We start from the raw sequence: 12,943 nt of genomic DNA on the forward strand, positions 1-12,943 counted from the left end.
ACAGCACTGTGTGAGGTAGAAGCCATCCTGAATGACCGACCGATAACTACAGTGTCAAGTGAACCCAATGATTTGGAACCACCAACCCCAAACCATTTGCTCCAACTGAAAGCGAAACAACTATGCCACCAGGAGATCATTATTCAAGGAAGAGGTGGAGACAAGCACAGTACCTTACAGATCTCTTCTGGAGATGGTGGACAAAAGAGTATCTTCCTCTCATGCAAGAAAGAAGTAAGTGGAAGAGCATAAAAAGGAACTTGAGTCCTGGAGATCTGGTCATCATTGTTGATAACACAGCACCAAGGAACTCATGGATTATGGGCCGTGTTGTAAAGACATTTCCAGATGCCAAGGGCTGTGTGAGAAGTGTTTTGGTTAAAACCAAAAGCAGTGCGATTCAACGACCAATAGATAAGCTCTGTCTTCTAATGGAGGCAGCAGGATAAATGGAGAGAGGCCGTGATTTTCCAGCCTTCACTATGGACCGTTTCAGATATTCTGACACGATTATGAACTTTGAGAAGACAGATAGTCATCATCAAGTAACTGAATGGACTTTGAATTTAAAGAGCATAATTAATTTCCCTTGTGTAATTGTTCTATTTTGGCTCCTTTTGAATCTTATTTATGTAATTGTTTTGCTAAAGCCAACAATTAGGGGCCGGGATGTTGGAGCCTATTGATTCTTTGTATTAATTATTTGGAAAATGGTATATGGTAATGGTATAAAATAATGCTAATGATAAGGATGACTATTCAGGATATATATTGTACATGAACTATTATTTATGATCGTTTTGCTGCTCAGGTCCCTCCTCCTAGTCAGGCCATCCTCCTCCTGTGATTAGGGAGAGAGGACAGCTGGTTTGTGCTTTTGTCTGTTTTTTGTGTTGAAGGAGTGAGGAGTGAAACAGTTTATCAACCACTAAATTACGTTTTTTATTTGCTCATTGTCTGAAGTCAACCCGGAGAATATTTCTGTTTATGTAAATAAATTCAAAACTTTTTGTTGAAACTGGAAACATCTCCGCGAGTGCTTATTATTTAGTGAGTCGTGGACCTCCTCCTCAGAAACTACTCTGACCTTTTTTGAATGCAAGAGTAGCCATAACAGCATATACAAAAGGAGTGGCTTCTGATTCTTTTTCCTGTGCAAGTATGGATCAAAGAGCAGCGGGCAAAGTTGGTAGAGAGAGAAGAGCAGCCAGGAGAGGAAGGAGTTTAGTTTTATCTCTTACTGTAATTTGTATTCTACCCCTGGAATTCTGAGATTCTGCATTATTCTGTTTACGTAATCTTTATTTTTTGTATGGTCCTGAAGTACTTATGCAAAAGCACAAATGTTCTTGAATAAATCTCTGCATTCCTGATTCAGTGTTGTTGCAATATATTACAGCATATACTATAATTTAGAACCATTAAAGTGCAAAAGATCCTATATAAAATACTGATTTACCTGACAAAAATCATTCAAACTTGAAATATAAGATGTATTTGATGTAATGTTCTTTGTTGTTAGTATTTTGCCGTTCCGTTTGTTAAGAGTGATTGTGTGTGTTGTGAGACACACTTTTGGGCATGAGATTAACTGTTGAGCTGAGCTGCAAGATGGAAATGCAGACTGTGTTAAGAGTTTTGAACATGTCGCTTCAGTTTCGACCAATGCTCCTTAGCAATCGAAAAAAAATTGTAATGGCTTTTTATTTTAGCCTTTATTGTTACGTGTTGTTGTATACATTATATTGTTGGTTGGTGTTCTGTGTCGGCTTTTTACGACCTGATCACATATCCTCGCGTCTAAAGAGGAGGAAAAAAACATCCCCCCCCCCCCCCCGGACAGTTTTAGTGAATAATTGTGAGATTCCCCCTCTACTTTTTTAGCTTTGTGGATATAAAGGTGAAGTTTTTTCCTCTCACTTCAGCATACTTTGGCTTCTTTTTTAGTTTCTTTCTATCGCCAATTCCAGATTACTTTTACTATGAGACGTATTAAAATTCAGAGGCAGCTTCCGTTGCGAGAGAGGGATGCAGTTTGAACTATAAGTTTAAAAACAAATTGTACAACTGTGAGAAATAGTTAAAACAATGATTAAAGAAGAAGGTTAAACCTTTTTCAGCTTTCACTCACGTTTTCTTTTCTGTCAAAATGATAGATTTTATTTTCAACTCATTTTACTTTCTGTCATAAGTAGGCCTAAGCCTTAAAATGTTAAATGAAGCTCTGTGATTTATCTGTTATGTTGGCTTTAATTTAGTACCTATTTGAAATAGGTCTACAAGAATCAAATCAAATCAAATTTTATTTGTATAGGCCAAATTCACAAATCACAGTTTGCCTCAGAGGGCTCTACAATCTGTACAGAGACGACACCCTCTGTCCTTCGACCCTCGATTCGAGTGAGGAAAAAGCTCTTTTAACAGGGTTAAGAATAACAGAATAACGTTGAATAAACGTTTTTGTCTGATAACTACTGGAATGGCTTTGATTTAATGGGATTAGGAGGCGGTTGAATGGAGGCAACTGCGATAGAAAGAGATCATAAATCTCAGACGTGTAACCGGGTACACGTCGGTTAGAAGCCCCGCGCATATTTAGAGCATGATTCAATGAGAGAGTGGCGGGGGAAGGTGACAGTCTCAATGTTGCAAACTAGGGTATCAGTCTGGTACTCTGCACTACAATACCATGTTAACTAGACTCCACACCAGCATTGACTGTATCGCTAGCAGGCTCTCTAGTCACCTGTGACCTGCCAAATGCTACATCCCTGATGTCAAACCTGCATCAAACACCTGTCTATATTGCTAGACAAAGCAGCAGCGCCGACTCCAGTAGGATGAAGGCCATCTGCTCTCAGACCACACAACCAGTGGCTTGCTCCCGCGCCTTCCACGCCGCGACCGAGCAGGGACAAATTCCACAGCAGCTGCCGACGAGACTAAGCTAGTGCTAAGGCTAGCAGGCCTGCTATCAGGCCTGGGGCTAACACTATCTGCAGTGCCCGTGTTTCTAACTGAGAGAAGCTGTTCTAGCTCACGGACACGTCTCTCTAATAGAGACACCCTATCTGCAACTGCAGAACAGTCAGCACAAGCCATCGTAACACTTGTTTGTCGAGGCTGTGTCGACTGCGGTGAAAGGCAAAAAGCAGTGAGCTAGGCTAAGCCTAGGAAGCTAACCGGGCAGTAACAGACTACCCAGTAACAGAAAAGCGGTTCGACAAAGTACGTACAAGTTATAAAGTCTAACGTTAGCTGCAGTACAAAACCAGTTTGACTATGAAATACTCAGAAATCGAAGAAAAACAGCCAAGATGGATAGAGAAAGAGAGAGACACAGTAAACAACAGCTTTCGATCTCACAGAAGTCCCGGTATGCGTCACAGGCAGCGTAAATATACTACTCTTACTCAGGAATTTCTCAGATTAGAGGTTGGGAAGAGCTAAGAGTGAAATGTAAACAGGAAGAAGACCTGGAGTGTAATTTTGAAGAAGGGGATCATTGTGTACTAGTAGTCAGTGTTTTTCTTTTAACTCTAGACATAAAATTACACAATACAATCTTATTCATAGAACATACTATACCCCTGACAGACTACATAAAATGTCTATAGTCAAAGTGCTTAATGATATTACAGGACTAACCATCCCCGCAGAGCTAAGAGTAATTCTCCTGGGTGACACATCTATGTTGAAAGTCAATAAAAACCAACTCAAATTTATTAGAATTGCCCTTATTACAGCCAACAAATGTATAGCTATGCGTTGGAAAGATGTATTAGCATCATGCATACCAGGTGAAAAGACTATGTATAATTTGAAGGGTAAACCTGGAGAGTTCCAAAAGATCTGGGGTGGTTTTCTACCATATGTGGACACGGAGTCCACAATACAGTAATCCTCTTATATTTAAACAATGTCATGTGATTGTTAAACATGCTTATTCATCATTTGGTGCTGTTTCTAGCTTTATTTTTATTTGTCTTAATTTTTTTTTCTACCTCTCCCTGCCATTTAATCCCTCTCTGCAACAGTTGTGTTTTAGGCTATATATGTTTGTTTGTTTGTTTCTTTCTTTCTTTCTTTTATGATATACTGAAGGCTTGTATTTATTCTTACTAATCTGACTTGGTACACACTCTGTAGGAATGTATGGTCGGACCTGTGGGGATGGGCTGATCTGGTACCTATTTGTCATATTGTTGTACATTGCCCTTTCATTCAGCTCTAGGGTTGTTAAAAAATCTAATAAAGATATTGTTGAAGAAAAAATTTAACAATGTATATAACTATAAAGCAGTATAGTAACTGAAACTCTTACCACCATGTTTTCCCTCTCCACTTGAATGCAAACAAAAATGTAGAGCATGAGGGGTGGTAAGAGCTTCTTCCCCTCTGGGCTTCGTCATCATCAATCAAATCTCCACTGCATTCAACTACAAAGTATCCTTTGCAGAATGAAACTCGGGTGAATAAACCACGTCCTGTAAGAAAAAAATTAAGGACAAAAAAAACAAATTATGTCCACTACAATTGTTTTTTGATCTGTAGCTAAATGTATAAAAACACACACTGTAGATAAAGAACGAGAATTTATGAAAAAGTGGTAGTGGTGTGCTCATGCCCTGTCTTTATACTGTCAAACTAAATAAAATGCTGGAGCTCTTAAAGAATAGGGTCAACATGAGAAAAAAAAGCAATGGAGCAGGACAAAAATACTTGAGTTGGATTTAAATGCCTCTGTTCAAAACATGGCTACTTATGGAACGATAAAACACTGCCCTGTTTCAACCTAAAAGGCATTCATCAGGGTACAAAATGGTGAACAGAGGGCAAAAATGTTTATAACCTTGGTAAGGGGGGCCACCTAATCCTGACTGAGTGAGAATTGTGGAGTCATCACATCATCTCCATGCCCTGTATTTGTTCTTTTCATGCACTAAACCAGCTGAGTCCAATCAGCACAGCTCTTCAGCCAGGAAGGTGAGCTAATTAGTGAATGCACCTGGTTCAGTGACTGAGCAGAACAAATACATGGCATGGAGATGACTTGATGACTCCACAATTCCCACCTCTGGTGAATACAGGAGGCTGACATCAGGACATCCCAATACAAGTCACGTTTAAGACGACACACCTCCCCCACATGTTCTTCCTGTACATCCTACACTTATAAGAAATACCCAAACATTAAATTGCATCCATTATTATATCCATCACAAGAACACATTCCTGTACCTTGCCATGTTTTGAATAAAGGATTTTAAATCCATTTTTATCATTTTTATCTTCCACTTCCTGCTTTTTCCCTTTTCAACATTTAAGTTCACTTCATGGCTGCATGATTGAGATGTGCTGCCAACTGCCAGCTATTAAGGTGACCCTGCTGGTATACGGTTCAGCCACGCAGCTGCTGCTGAGGTGATACATGCAGGCAGTGCATCACCTCAGCAGAGGGAGGAGGACAGGATGAATGGCTGTTACTGTATGACGTCTGTATTCTGTATCCTTTCTAAACTTTACTCAATATTACGATTTCAAGAATATGTATTTATTTTACCGACATTTTGACTAATTTCTAGTGATATATTAGTTTATATAGTGGTTTTTCCTGCTGTTAGCTTTACTGTTGCTGCTCTAGAAACAACATAATGTAACATAAAAATTAATAAAAAATTATCATCATCTGTTTCTGAATCTATTCTTGGAAAAAGAAAATAGTAAGCAAAAGAACTGATAAGGAGTATATGTACTGATAAGAAATGTATCACCACTTGTCCATCTATACATCTAGATAGACAGCCAGATAAACAATAACACATTTAACACTAACAACAATAACATTTATTCTCAGCAACAGGCTGCTCCTCCCTGAGTGCAAAACAAACAGACTCAAAGACTCCTTTGTCCCACGAGCCATCAAACTCTATAACTCTGCACTTGGTGGGAGGGGGAGGAGTAGCAGGAGAGTGGGGAAGGTGCATTCAACATGACCTGAACACCTAGATCTGTAGTGCTGTAAATGTGCAGTAACTACAATAACTGTACAATATCTCTGTGCAATAACAACAATAACTGTGCAATATCTACTGTGCAATGTACCATTTTTCTTATATTATTATATTTATTATATTTTTGTATTTATATATTTATACTTGCACTGTACCTGTCCTACACACAACTGTGCTCTTTTTGTGCTTTTACTTCTACTTTTTGTCTATTTGAACTCTGTGTGCTTTTCTTTTCTTTTTACTTTTTTACTGTACTGTCGGTCTTTGTGATGCTGCTGGAACCTCAATTTCCCTGAGGGAACCTTCCCAAGGGATAAATAAAGTACAATCTAATCTAATCTAATCTAACACCATCTTACCTTTCACTGCATTGATGTACTTCACCTCCAATCTCCATGTTTTGTCAGTCTTTAAAACAACATGGTGACAGGCATCTTTAAGAAGACTGATCCTTGGTGGCATTTCAAACTGCAAAGAAATTAATAAAAAATGAGATAGCTTAGGCATCACTTCTAGTTAAATTAGATTACAGGGTTTTAAACAATATGTTACCTGAGTAACATATGGACTCTTCCCCTTAGCAAACTGAGAAACAGGAAGTGCAAACATTCAATTTTTACCATCTCTCTCCACCTGCCACTTTTGAAGCATTTAAACTGATGACGAGACTCAAACAACAGAGTACTTGGTCTTCTGTTCTTTTTATTGTGCTATGCCAACTCAATTTCTGTTAAATCCAACCTAAACTTAGTTGTGAAATATTGAGTTTATTGTGTAATGAAATCAATCAGTACAGTCGAGTCTAGATCAGGGTAAACCTTTTCAGACGCACCTTCCAACAATCGCCCAGTAGTCTATCTTAATTAATCCAAAGCAATTTATTGCGATCCCAAACGAACTCCATAAATCAGGATGCACAATTCCAAACGATCAACCAATGGATAATCAACAAATGAAACGAAACTGATAGTAAACTGATGGTATTCGGTGGTTAAAAAACTGTATGATCACCCCGTCCATGTCCAAGGGAAATCACTTCCTGCTTTCCCGTTTAAACACACCTGACAATTAATCATCAAGCCACAGATGATACCATAAGCAAACCATAGGGGGAACAATCATTTCAACTAACCAAGGCATAACACTGTTTCATGAAAATATGTAGCCTACAATAATATAATAATTCTAAACATAAAAATAAAACGCATAAATACCAGTATTCAAACAGAAACATTTCATATATGAGCAATATGGCTCCAACAGTAGGTTCCCTAAATCCTTCATTTAACATATTGCTCGTTTATTATTTTCTTCTATGATATAAAGATATATATTCTCTGAATTTGATTTCCACTGGCATGATTTAGGTTACACGTCCACTACGTTTTTAAGTAATATTCCAAGCAAAACCTGGCTTGCTACACTGCTTAATAACTATAACCAACCAACATTAAAATCGTTCGAAATTAACTGCGCCTTGTCTGAAAAGCATGGCTCTAAAAACTTTGCCTGCTTCAACATGGTTGGATTATCGTCGCCCACATAAGCATGACTTCAGGTTAAATTTGGATCGAGTCAAGTGCATTGTGCTGCGAAACCAATCACCCATCCCCCCACACCAGGTGTGATGGACTCGATGAATATGGCCGCTATACTCCTACCCTGGCACAGATAAAAAAGAAAAATAAATAAGATAACTGACACCCGAACATGCAAATGACCTTAATTTTAACGAGTCAGTCCACCATGGTACCCGAAAACTCTGATAACTGTCTTAATTAGCTGACTGTTAACTCTAGCAAGTGCTAATTAGTGATACACCTGTGTTCGGCTAGCGACCCTTAAACAAGAAAGCCGACAGTTTTAGTAAATAAATAAATGACTACACAACGCATCAAACTGTCATGGCATTACGCTACTGTATATCTCAAGAAAATACTGAATACTTACTGAACACGCCGCTTGTTTACCCTGTTTCATCGACTTCAGCGGTGGCACGGAGCTGTTGCTGTGGCTCGGAGTTGTTACGCTGGCGGTTGTATGACAGCCAACTTCCGGTCAGATTTCACATTAAAAGCATACCGGCGGAAGTCACAATGTAATGGCGATTTAACGAAGGAAAGGTAACGTGCTACTCAGCAAATTAAATGAATAATATTTTTTTATTCAAAGAAACTTCTTCCAGTTGACCCGCATGCCTTTGGGTGAACACTAGTTGAGATTTAATGAGCTTTCTTCAACAGTGGTTTTCTCTTTGCCACTCTACAATAAAGCTTTGACTGATGAAGAACCCAGGCAACAGTTGTTGTATACCGAATTTTCAGCTTTCCCCCATTTCTGAAAATGTTTCTTTTTTTGTATATTTTTTTATATATAAGAGGAAAACATCCAAAGGGGTGAATAATACAAATCCATATACAGTATATATACATATTTATGTGCATAAGCGTGAGTTGAAACAAACAAAAGATCAAAAAACAAAATATAAAGGATTCATTTTACCACATTCTCTCAGACAAAGTACATGCAAGGTACATACAGTATTACCTGATCCTTGATACTATCAATTAACAAGTATACATTAGGACAGACCTGGAATGTTAATGCTCAAGGAGAATTGTAGTTGAATCTTAGCTTTATCATCTGTCTTTCTTATTAATTAACCTGATCAGGGCACAAGATGAAGAGTAACAATCCACAAAATTAAGCGTGTTTGGTGACTGAACTGTATCTTGTATTTATCCACTGTACAATAACACAATGCCATATACAGTCCTCTATATTTATTTTCATTTTCTTCTTATCTCTACTTTCTATTTTTAACCAAGAATTTATTGTTTATTTTTAGCTAAGAGTTTATTGTTCATTTTTTTTCTTATTTTTATATGTATATATATATTTATACACCCGTTTGCGAGTAGTTGTTGTTGTTGTTTGCAAACTGCCTTGTGTGCTGCTTCCTTACTTTGTAAGCAGCTGGAAATTCAATTTTCCTGAGGGAGTCATCTCAAAGGGATCAATAAAGTCAAGTCTTTTTTCATCTATATCCTTAATATTTCCTATATATCATTATCATGATCATGACATCTTTTGACTTCCAGGGGAGCTATTTTGCCCTCAATACTGTCTTGAAGGACAGCAAAGCCCTCCTCACTCATGGTGCTGTAAGTTCCTTCAGTTACTGTAGACTTTTATCCAATCACACCTCACCTCACATCAGTGAGGTACATTTTCTGTGTTTTCGGTTTGAATCCACGCCCTTTGAGTTCAGCCACAAACCTTGGTGAACATTTTTTTCAAGTTCATGTCTTTTATTTTAATTACACATCAATTCCAAGAGATAAATCTTTAAAAAATGTGTAGTCTTACTCTCGAACTCTTCCATAATTCTTCAGAAAGAGTAAATCCACATTTGGGATTTTTGAGTTGGCCATGAACCGCAAAAACTGAATGATGTGCATTGAACACTGTTTAGCGTTCTCCAGCATTTTCTTTGTGGGGTTGGCACCCGCAACGTGGCCTTGATAATCTCTGACCAATTTTTCTGAAGAGAAAGAATCCAGAAGCAAAATAATATCAGATAGTAGTTAACATCTAACGCTGACATCTACACCACTGACTGTGCAATGGAAATATATTGAAATATGGTATATTTACCATAAGCAGGGGTTCGTTATGGCGAATATGTCTTTAGGCGTTTGTCCTTAACAGCCTGGAATAAAATAAAAGGAAAGAGGCATCCAAACTAGCGTCACAGCAAAAAGCCATTTATAATTTAGCAGTAAAATCAGACAAATACATAGTCAGCTATATTCCTGACGACCCCCCTACAACTCTTCACATCTGCTAAAATAAAAAGGTCAAAAAAGTTCCTATAGGTTTGTTATTTTTGTCAACACCATCATTTTCTCTGTCTGACAGTGGTGAAAGAAAGTAAAATTTACATGATAAGTTATTTGTTGTACCAAATTGTTTAATTAAGTGGATGAGCAAAGTTAAATGTATTTGAGTGGAGAAAATCTTTAGTATTTTGTATGTATTTTTGAATACTTTCAAACTGTTTCTCTAAAACAGCCAAATTATTAATGTAGTTGTTTCTTTAAATGAAATAATGTGTTCTTTTATGTCCAGAACTTTTATTCTTTGTATTAAATGCAAATGATAAGACTTTTGTGACGTAAGAGTTTTCAAAGAGCACATGTGACACAGCATAAAAATTTAATAAAAAGGAATATTCAACATTTAACATGTGTGTAGTCAAGGTGAAGACACAAGGGTTAAATCTATAGCAGACCAAACAAATAGGAATGATTAATTTTCTATTGTGTCTAACGGTGTTGACAAAAACTAAGTTATGACAGGAAAAACACATATTTTATGAACAAATGACATAAAACTTTACTTACATTACTGTACTTAATTGTTGAGAAATTGTTCTATAAACATGAGTATAGATTTCTTCTTGGGTTTTTTTTCAAAGTTTAAACCAGTTTTGTCCAAATTCTCAAGAATTTAATTCAAAAAGTGACAAAATAACAGAACACTAATGTCATCATTACTGTATTGGAGGAAAGGTCAACCGTGAAGTTGACATTGTGTTGTCTTGATACAGATCTAAGTACAAATATTTACCTGGGCCCATATTCCTAAAGATTCTGAGAATCCTCTCAGAGAGCTCCTAACTTAACCTAAAAATTCCTAGCAAGGAGTCTTAGCTTAGGAGTGATTCCAGATTATTCTCAGACAATGCTGAGCAAGGAATGGACAGAAACTCCTATCTTAGTGAGGAGGTGTGGTTGACCCCGTTGCTAGGTATGAGTCATCATTACAAAAGCTGTGATTGGTTGATCCTAAAAGCTAGATAAAAAATATACTTTTGGTGATAATGGGCAAAGGATGGACCCTCAAATCGATAAACTTAATCATAGAATCTAATCTTTTGAAGACTGTGTAATTGTAAATATTATTTCACATAAAAGAAAATATCTGTTAAATGAATAGTAAGCTATACTTTAAAATTATCCTACAAAATGTGTGAAAACTTAGGCCCACTTGCACAGTATTCTTATATTTATTTGCTTCTATTAATTGCCATGCTGGTAATTTTTGCACTTTCAACATTTTAACTCAATTTGGTATTAACGAGGGTAATGTCTGTGATTGCTGACTGGCCTATAAGAAGCAGCGTTGGTTGGCTTTCATTTTGGGTGGTATTGCATTGTGGCGTTGGGTTGGAGATGTAAGTGCAATCACAAACATGATTCCTGCACCATCCAATCTGTAGCGTTTCATTAAAATTAAAATTAAAATTAAAATTAAAATTAAATTGTCCATCACACCCTCACAGATGAAAGTCTTGAAAATGTGAGAGTTGAACTTTTGAATGATGTCAGACAAAGAAACAGTGAGGTGGTGAAGCAAAACCCAGCAGCCAGAGAGTTTAAAGCCAGATGGTCTGCATTCTTTCATACTGATGAGGTAAATACATGCTTGCCTTTTCCTCTCTTCTTATTGTGCAATTTCAGTGTGCACCTGTTAAAATTTAAAGTCTGATACGGTAAAACAACCAACATTTGGAGAGAGAAAAATCTCCTGTAGAGGAAGCAGTTCTTTATTTTGGCCACTTGGGGGCAGAAGAACTCTATGGCAAGCTACTCTTCTAACTTCTAACAGATAAATGCCTAATTCCAGCAGATTACAACACTTCCACTTGAGACAAACTTCATGGTACAGTTGGACAATCTTTTACCCCAGTTGACATCTGTTTTCCAGAAGAAGGGAGATGTTTCTGGCCAGAAAATAGACAGATGTTAAAGTCACCCTTAAAACAGAACGGCATATTAAATATACAATGTTAATTGCAATCACTGTGTAATTGTATTGTCCATATGAAGCCCCAGTTTGCATCATCAGTAACAGCCTGGATTATTTGCAAGGTGCAAAAATAATTTCTAAAGAAATATTGTCTTTTTAAGGCAATAATACCATATGGGCGAGAGATGCAGCCATGTGATCAGACAGGTGCCAGTTCAATCCTGTTTTCTTAGGTGGTGATAAAAAGATCGGGCTGTAGATGTTGGTTGTACTGTATATCCCTTAATAAACAGGAGTTAAAACATATTCATACCTCACTTTAAAAAAAATAAAAACTAGGCCCGTTTCAGCTATTTTGTAATTAAAAAAGGATGACCTTTTACAGTATGTTTGACATATTTTTGAGCTATATAGATCAAACTTGACAAAGCTGATTGGAAGTCAATGTTTGTAGGTTACCACAGGTTGGATATTGGAAAATTTCTTTGCAGTTATTTATGTGTTTCTGAATGTTTTAATCGGTGGAATCTCTTCACACAGGCTACAAGTGATGTTAATCTCAAAAAGGCAGCAGTTCTCAAGGCTCTTTGCCTCTACCTTGGTAAGGAAGATGGACTTCTAATTCGGGAGCACACGGTAAATCAGTGTAATTGCCTTTTTTTCTCGTCAGATATATTGTAACTTGTAAAAGTACATGCTTATAGTAAGATTCCAAAGTCACTCGCACCTTATTTGTTAAAACCCATTGACTGTTTAACCCATTGACTGTTTAACTGTTGTTAAAACCCATTTTGACTTCTTTGTCTCCATGTCATCCTCTTCTCCTCGGACATCCCGCTTCTTCTCCAACTGTTCCTTTTCTCCTTGGATGCCCTCTCTCCACTTTGACTTCTTTGTCTCCATGATGTCCTCTTCTCCTCAGGCACCCTGCCCAATTCATCTGAGAGAAAAAAATCAAAAATAAACACTAACAGGTTCTCAAGTAAAATACACCAATACTGATCTTCAGATTTGTTAGTGTCAAGTGCACAGGAACTTTAAACTCAGCTGTAAAACCTGCTGTATACCTGGACAGTTTTTCTCCAATCAAGCTTCAACAATTAACCTCAACGATC

At 37.3% G+C, this 12,943-nt stretch overlaps 1 long non-coding RNA gene across 2 annotated transcripts in view; it reads right to left on the minus strand.

Annotated features, from left to right (window-relative positions):
* The window catches only part of LOC311253680, a 36,300-nt gene extending 28,247 nt beyond the window's left edge, over positions 1-8,053 (minus strand). For both annotated transcript variants that reach the window (XR_014621794.1, XR_014621795.1), the window contains exons 1-3: positions 7,965-8,053; positions 6,374-6,482; positions 4,325-4,487 (exon numbers count right to left, since the gene is read on the minus strand). This is a non-coding gene — a long non-coding RNA (uncharacterized lncRNA). The remainder of the gene's footprint in view (positions 1-4,324; positions 4,488-6,373; positions 6,483-7,964) is intronic.
* Between the last annotated feature and the right edge of the window lie 4,890 nt (positions 8,054-12,943).

The sequence above is a fragment of the Pagrus pagrus genome, assembly GCF_965226575.1.
Source record: "Pagrus pagrus genome assembly, contig: HAP1_SCAFFOLD_32, whole genome shotgun sequence".
NCBI lineage: Eukaryota > Metazoa > Chordata > Actinopteri > Spariformes > Sparidae > Pagrus > Pagrus pagrus.